Source organism: Typopeltis vanoorti, chromosome 11, assembly GCF_054136105.1.
Source record: "Typopeltis vanoorti isolate ZY-2024b chromosome 11, IOZ_Tvanoo_1.0, whole genome shotgun sequence".
Lineage (NCBI taxonomy): Eukaryota > Metazoa > Arthropoda > Arachnida > Uropygi > Thelyphonidae > Typopeltis > Typopeltis vanoorti.
The window spans coordinates 80,911,215-80,920,267 of NC_143559.1; the positions used below are offsets into that span (position 1 = coordinate 80,911,215).

The 9,053-nt window shown below is 34.5% G+C and overlaps 1 non-coding gene across 1 annotated transcript; it reads right to left on the bottom strand.

The window, feature by feature from the left end:
* Positions 1-5,012: 5,012 nt before the first annotated feature.
* On the bottom strand, positions 5,013-5,086 carry TRNAT-AGU (transfer RNA threonine (anticodon AGU)). The gene has a single exon. It is a non-coding gene; the product is annotated as a tRNA-Thr (tRNA).
* Between the last annotated feature and the right edge of the window lie 3,967 nt (positions 5,087-9,053).

Below are 9,053 nucleotides of genomic sequence, written 5' to 3' on the forward strand. Positions count from 1 at the left end.
ACAACAACAAAACTGTAATATTTCCATAATGTTTTGTATTATAAAAATAGACGCAACTGTGGTTGGATACATTCCATTTTGCATGCAGTATAATAATAGCATCTGTTTTTCTTCTTCTTCTTCTTCTTTCATTTTTTTTTTTTCTTAAATCAAATATAGGCGAAAAATATCCTTCCTTTCAAGTATCTCCAACACTAGTACCACGAATCGCAACTCTAGCTTAGTAGGGTTTAATTTAAATTATTGACCACATTTGGCCGACATTCAGGTCGCCGTACGAAGAAAACGAAGTCAATCTCACGTAGTTGAACTGCAAAGAATCCAAATCCGACCATAGTGAACCCTGCAGTCACTTAGAAAGTAGATTTGATGTTTCCGGGCCAATGGCCTCCGTGATCAATTGCAGCCACAGTTTCGCCAGCTTCCGACCGGGATCAAAGTCCTCCGTCAACACTTCCTCGACATCTCTTGTACCACCCCCTAAGGCCAAGTGGGAAGACAGGAGGGAGTTCGGTACAAAGACCTGATGTCGTTAATTACGCCAAAGGTCAATGTTGCTGAAAGGACACACGACTATACTACAAAACGCGTCGTTTATAGGGGGAGATAGTTATGGGGGAGGGGGGGAAGGAAATAGCAGTTCAATAAACCGACCTCATTAATCTCCAGCCCCGAACAAGATTCGTCCTATGCGTTTATTTACCTTTCTGCTCGAAGCCAACTGACCTACATAACCAGGTGGCATTACGAGTCCTGTTCTTTTCAATGCCACGGGGTTTTGTAGCTTCGGAGGAGTGAGGTGAACGCCCAGGATCGCCACGTGCGACGTGGTTATGGCAAAGGCTAATATGCATGGTTTTTTTTTCTCAAACATGCATACATAATGAACGAACGTAATGGATAAAGTTACAAAGGAGTGGAGTGTTGGCATCATCCGGGTTAGTGTTACCCAGTCCATGAGGACAATACACCCAGGATCAGAGCTGCAACTAGAAGACATACCAAGAGTTAAGCAAGGACACTGAACTATGTTCCTGTAAGTGAACACCGCAAATACTATATATATATATATATATATATATATATATTTCATTCGTACTAATCGGTCTGACTATCCCTGATATATTCGCATATATTCTTTCCCTCTCAACTTTCTCACTCTCAATAAAGAGATAGATGGACAGACAGAGAAAGACAATGTACACACACACACACACATATATGTACTCTCTCTCTCTCTCTCTCTCACACACACACACACACACATATATGTACTCTCTCTCTCTCACACACACACACACACTATTCCTGTGGGTGAACACACACACATATACACTTTTGAAATTGTATCTCATGACTATTTATTCGTATTTTCATTGTCTCTCTTTTCTTCTTTCACTTCCCACTATCCATCTAATCTCTATATTTTGTATTTCTTTACTGTATTTCTCTATTTATCTCTTCATAATGATTCTCTTTCCTGGTATCTGTTTACATATTCTTTCTCTCCGTCTCTATTTCTCATCTATCATATGTTTGTCTCCTATTACATAGTTTTTTGCTCACCATTTATTTATGTTTGTTTTTCTTTTTTCGCTCTTTCTGTTCTCAAGTGTCATATCTATTTATCGTATTTATTTCTTATTCTCTATGCGTGTACTCCTTTCCTTATCTATCTATTTCCTTCCCATAATCTATTCATCAATGTGTATGTTTTTCTTTCTTTCTGTTCTTGCTTCTTATCTATTTGCCAACACATGTTTCTCTCTCTCTCTCTCTCTCTCTCTCTCTCTCTCTCTCTCTCTCTCTCTCTCTCTCTCTCTCTCTCTGTCTTCTTCGATCTTTTCATCTGTCGGTCTACCTCCGAGATGCTAATTTCATTTATTTAATGCAAATCGAATCCATTTTTTACTTGAAATGTTTATTGAAAATCGTCATAAAAAAACTAAACGCTGCAAAATTTTCCACATCATCATTTTCGTGCCGTGGGGGTGAGTTAACGGTTAGATTGTCCGGAAACATAGCCCTAAAGATCAATCAAGAACCTTTTCAAGTCACTTCAGATTCTATCCCTAATAAATAAAGTAATAATCACATCAGCCAATGAAGATCATCCATCTGCTACCTAAACACCGTCAAATTCGAATCTCCAGTGTATAGGCTGGAGAGCAAGTGCGCTAACCACTCGGTTTCATAGGTATCGTACTAATGCAATATTTAGGTGTCATAGGGGTGCAAAAACCCGAGTTGCGTTAACCAATTTGAATACCAATGAAGGCTGTCATAAGTAGAACAACCTAATTCCCATTAAGTCAGTGTCCACTTGCTAGTATGCATCGCATTTTCTGCCTCAGACATCCTTCCTCAAGAACGCGGAAAAAATTGAATTATGTCTAGCAGAAAGCCTACGTTTTATCTCAGGAATTGCCTGGAGTTAAGTCGATCAGTGTACTCAGTTCAAAGAACTTCGTGTACTGGGGAAGAGTTACCTTTCGTCGAGAGTTCTGTTTTGCTTTTGCTTTTGCTTTTTTTTTTTTTTTTGCTAGTTTTAAACGCACAATAACTCAACCTCCTTCCTACGGAACACTCTTGTCCGCTTCATGAACACGTGCCAGTAGCCGCGCACAGCTTATGAAAGTTGACACGAAACGGTAGGTAATAAAAAAAACGTATGCTATTGACCTCAGATGTAGGCAGCTAATATGGAAACATTGTTACCCACATATTCACGAGTTCCAACTATCAAAACGGGGCACTGCCATTCGAAATAATAGACGTTGTTTTCTATTTATGATTTATATTCGGGTGTGTATTAACTACTGTAGTTTTTTTTTTTACTATTAAAAGGAATGAAGACTTTACTGACATTGTCAACATTTGAATCGGCAAATGTTCCGTTATTTTTATGATATGCAACAGATTTTACTACCTTAAGTTTTGAAATATTATCAGTGTTTGTGATTGTTGCTACGATTACGTTAAACACTACTGCAGTATCGAAATGATGTTAACTTGACCAAGAGACACGCCTTTTTGGATCTCCACAGTTTCTTAAGAAAAATAAATCAGAGAAAAATTCAAAGAAAAAGAAAATAAATAATTTAAAGGATATTATGGTCGTTATTATCATTTTTACCACTTTTATACATATGCGCTTCATAATTTCAGTCTTCAAGAAGGAAAAGAGACCGTTATAGTTTCGAGCTCGATTCTAGTTGTGGACAGAAGACCTTGGTACAACCAAGGTCTTCTGTCCACAAGGTCTTCTGTTTTTTATTTATTATTTTACAGCAGGTTCCGAAACTCAAAAAAAAAAAAAAAAAACAACCGAAGAACTTTCAGAAAAGAATTTACGAAGAATCAGATATGCTGGCGTTTGTCTGCAGTAACCTCCCCCCCCCCAGAACTCTTGAAATCATCGATAGTTATGAGCTCGGTTATTGGTGACAACTACGAGAGGAAAACCAACTGTGCATCGATTTTTGAAAGAAGTCAGCTAGGAACTAGAGAAGCTTCGCCTACTTCCTATGGGTAACTGATCAACTCCTTAAATAACTTGCGATTAGTGCTTAAAATTAAGCAGCAACATAATTAATTAAATGATAAGCTATACAAGGGTTTCTCCCAATTTAAACTGATTAATAATAGATTACCCATAGTTTGCGATCCGCTAACTATGGGTAATCTATCTGATAGTTTATTAAAATTTTATTTTAATAAACTATCAGATACCGTTTCTACATGAAGAATTTTAAAATATGACATCATTTTTTTTTTAATCTTTTTTTTTTTTTTTTTGCGAAGCCGGAACCAAATTCATACAGAGAAGGAAGTTGGAGATTATAGTATATAAGTAGAGAAACGGAAAGAAGTGAGTCCAGAGAAGTGTCTTGCTGTGAAAATTATAACGTAGAACATGCAATTAGCTTAAGACCGAACTGAAACACAGAAAAGGGAAGCGAGTCGGAACAAGCTGAAGCATTCGCACAAGAGTAGAAGTGAAATGGAACGCACCCTACAGCGTCATAGAAATAAATGCGTCCTGCCATGATCGCTCACCATGATAGAATTCTCCGTTCTTGTCAAACTTCTTTGGATATACTTGGTTTAGAAATATAAACGTGATACAGAAGCCATAACGTGATATAAGAATACAATTCAAATAATAAAATCTCATTACAGTGCAACAGAAAATAAACAAAATAACCTGCGTAATCAACCATATTTATGAATAACGATCACGTTATATAATGATAAGCATAGCTCCCTCTCCTGGAGTATTTATATAACATTGAAAATTAGTTTAATAATTATAGCACAGTTTTAAATTACATACAGATATAATACAAATAAAATACAGAATTCTCTGTATTTTATTAGTAAATTATTAGATATGATTAACATCTTCCAGAAAGAAAAAAAAAAACAATAGTCAATCTACTGAAAGGAGATGACACTTAACAGGACAGAAGGGGGAAAAAAATTGCTCTACGGGAAAGCTACAGTCGTCCCTGTTAAGCCCTATTTATATTTAGTTACCATAGCAACATTTTTCGCATTTTACGCAAATATTCTTAATATAGATATTTCATTTTCTTCCTAGTACTAACATTTACCGAAAGGGGGACATTTGGTGTACGATTATTCTCGATTAGTATGACCATTTAAGGTTAGCCAATATTTTTTTTTTTTTCCAAATTGATGCCATTTCTGATATCACTTGGGAAACAAGCAATCAGTCTACAAGAATTTTCAAGTACTGTTCTTAATATTTTTGATACTTTTATCTTTTGCTATTTTTATTTTTTGATAGTTTATTATTCAATCTTTAATGATTTTATTTTGTTCTTTTATCTGATACTTTTTTTTTAAAAAAAAAAATATTTCTCAGACAATTCAGGCTTCTACCTGCCTCGTTTTTTTTTTTTTTTTTTTTTTTTGAAACAAACCAACCTTTACACACAGAACGGATGGCAACAGGTAATTATAGTATGCCGACGCAAAAAGCAGCAAGGCACCGATGGGATTCGAACCCACGATCTCCTGTTTACTAGACAGGCGCTTTAGCCAACTAAGCCACGGCGCCCTGGTACTTTATGATTGTTATAAAAATATAATTATGTAACATTGACCTTGTCCTGGATAAATACAATGAAATGATTATTATATGACGTATATCTGATATCACACGTACAGAAACAGATTTAAAGAACAGTACAGTGGAAAGTCGAATTGAATACATAATAAAATTCCAGAAAAAACAAAAAAAAAAAAAAAGAAAAGAAAGAAACTTCAGTAGACAGTTTATCGCATATGAATATTTTAAACTTTTTTTTAAATTAAAATTTGTAGATAATTCTAATTAATACGGAGTCGTTAGCGAAAGTCGTAACTCTACAAAAATACGAATGACTTCAATATTTTTTTTTACTCATGAATTAAAATCATGTTAACAAAACTATGTATTTATTATTTCTTTTCTGATTCCAATTGAAATCCTATTAGCGAAGTTCTGAGTCGGCAACAAGTTCTTTCAAATTTGAGATGACATTTCTCAAATAGGAAGCTGATCACTGTACGAAGTTCGAAAGAGGGGGAAAAAAATAAAGGAAAAATATTTATAAAGTATTTTTTGTTATATTATATTCACACTTTTCGCGAAGACTCGCGTGTTTATTTGTATTAATTATTATCATTGTTTCGCATGGCTCACAAATTTGCAACAGTCAATAGATGTATACCCTATCATTCTCTTTATTTTATTTACTGAATGTCATGGGCTATCGTATTATGGCAGACAAAATTTCAGATAATTTTATTTATTAAATATTTCCAATTTTAATATTATTCGTAGATCCGAGTTTGAGGCTTCTACTTTAGATGTTTACAAAATAGGTTGTTTTTATTATCGAAAAGTAGTCTTCACTGAGGGGGTGAAGTTTAATGGTCCTGAGACGGAGATTTTTTAGTTGTTTTTATCACAAGTCAGGCGTTTGTTTAACTGTTTGTCTATTATTAAAATAAGTTATTAATTAATTAACTATTAATTATTAACTTTTTTTATAATAATAGACAAACATCAATTAATCTCCGTTCTTAATTCTTGTTTCAATTATATCTCATATCTCAGGTGAATAACCAGTCACTAGAGGTCGCTTATTTGGTCTACATCGAAGGAAAGAAATCATACGCTAATATATCTAAAAACTAAAAATTTTCAATTAAAAATGTGTCAAATTCAATCTAAATTCTTGTTTTAAAAAAAATCGTAAACACTACATGTGATTATTCGGGATTGTATTGAAATTATGCCAACAAAAGCAACACAAAAATAGAATTTTTTTTTTAAAAGCAAATTACCTAAAGATAAACCATGTCAAAAATATAAATAAACAAATTTAACAGTTAATTGCATTTATGAATATAATAAAGGGCAGCACATGCTTTTTGTTATGCATAAAACAAGATGAGCAAGAATTTGCCGTTATTAATTCAAAACCTGTTTTTAAGTTCAGAAATTGCATAACAGATAAGTTTTGAAGTAACTGGTTCTGACGGTGCGTGTATTAACAAACTCGCCCATGTGATAGGCAAAGTGCCGCTCTTTTACGGCACAATCTTCGGCGACAATACTAGGAATAATAATTAATGCACACCCTTGATTTTTTTCTAGAAATATTATTCGGATACTTATAAACATTATCAAAGTTTCTAAGAGAAATCCTATGTTATTATCCTTCAAGGTCCCCCCCCCCCGAAAAAATGTCCTTTTATTTCATATAAACGAAATAATAAATAATAATAAAGCTCGATGTACAAATATATAATTCGAACCAATAAAATAATAAAAACAATACAAAAATATTTAAAATTTTAACATTGTTATTATTATTATTGTATATCATTTTGTGGAAATGGTGTTTGCTTTCACGGCGCTGGACCGACCCAGAAGAAAGATCGCTATCTGCTAAAAAAATCCGAACACCTTTCATTCCCATAGAGCAGTGTTTCTCAAACTTCAGATATCCGCGTACCCCTTCTTAAATTTTCATTATTACCAAGTATCCCCTAATTACTTAATTAAAAACAAATCAATTAATTAAAAACAAATCAATTAATTGAAAACAAATCAATTAATTAAAAACAAATAAATAAATCAGTTAAAAACAATTAATTAAAATTAATAAATTCATTTAAAATATTAATTAAAATTAAATATCTATTTTATTTGAATTTATATGTTCATGTAAACAAAAAATATGATTTATTTTTAATTTGTTCTCTAGAGATGTCAGACGACACACTCATCAATTTCATTCGATCCAAATGCAATATCAACGTTTCTTTGTTGCTTACAGCTACTTGTATTTGCTTATTGCTCTCTTTTAAGGGTTTTATAAATCCAGTCTTTAACCAACGATCCATACGCAAGAATTTGAAAGCTTAAAAAAATACTGTATTTACTCGAATATAATTCTAACTTTTTTTCCCAAAATTAAAGCTAAAAAATCGTGTTGCGGGGATTTTCGGAAACTAAAGTTTTCAGAAAAAAAACCGAAAATGGTTCGACCTACCAAGAAGCTCCAACTCGCTATCACTACTTTTGGCATCGAGAACAGTTTTTTTGTGTGCATCGTCAAAGTCATCTACCCAAATAGCGTCAGCTTCTTTCCCATTATTTCAAGCAAAAATTACCAGTAATTTACAAGACTTGAGATACGTAGAGCAGCTATGAAGAAGTGCATATGATTGGTGCGGTATTAACAAAAGATCGCGCGAACCAAAGACAAATTAGCATTTCAACAGTTCAGTTGAAATGCTAATTCCCTTCAACCGAATTTCATAATATCTGAAACACATTCACTATATATTTCTTAGTTTTAACACGTTAACGACGGGGGTGGTGTCAAGCAAAACCATATGCTCCACCGGCAACATATGGTTTTGCTTAGTCTATATAGACGTTTCTGTTGAAGGGGAATGTGATCCATTAGTTAGTGCTGTTTTATCCGGTTGTCTCTAATTGCACTGTTTGTTGAAAAATATAATGACTCCTTTAATTATGCATAGCCGAAAATTGCCACGTACCCCCTAACGACCTTTCGCGTACCCTGGGGTACGCGTACCACACTTTGAGAAACACTGCCATAGAGAGTAAGCGAGACCGTTTATGCTCAAACTTTTGGAGACAGAGGCGGTCAGTCTCCTCAGTAGCCAATCACAGATAGCTGGTCCAAGACTAACACTAATTTTAAATGACATCTGGTGAAGAAAGGCAGTCAAGTGCCATCATCTCGTGGTCCCTGAAGTAAAAAAGTTCTTGTAGTCAGCGGCTAGAATCGAACTTGGAACTCTTTCTTTTGGCTGCCTAGCAATATGGATGCCAACGTCATTTCCACAGATCTAAGAAAGATTGTTTTAGGATCATTCTAGTTTCAAAGATACTTTTTCTAGGCCCTTTCTTTTAACAGTTCCCAAGTTAGTCGATCTTTGGTCCCTGAGGTCAGGTTTTTTCTCGGATTTTTTAAGATCAAATATAAATCTCACAGTACTTTAAATAGCAATGTGAGATGCATGCCACTTCCATTGAGCTATTGTGTTGTAGCTCAATGGATGTGGCATGTGCCATCCATAGCGCCCAAAGATACAGCATCATAAATTCAATTCTAGTTGCCAACTAGAGAAACTTTTACTGTCTTTTTTTACTGGTTCCTGAGTGTTAGTCAATCTCTGGCACAGGCAAGAGCATTTTCTCTCTCTGGAAACTTGGGTTTTTCATCTTGTAAACTAAAGAAGCATAGAACTTACAGTATTTTGAAACAATAAACATAATGTAGAATTAGTTACGCTGAGATGGCGGCACTTGCCAGCTGCCTCTCTTCACTGTGTGCCACTTGAATTAGTGATAGCCATTGGTGGAGACTGAACTCCAAACGTTAGTGCTAAAATGGCCTCGCCTGCTTCCTCAATGGGAACAAAAGGCGTTAGTTGATTTTTATGAGTGTTAGCATTAGGGATCACCAGATGGTAGCAGTTGTCTGCCATACCTTCCT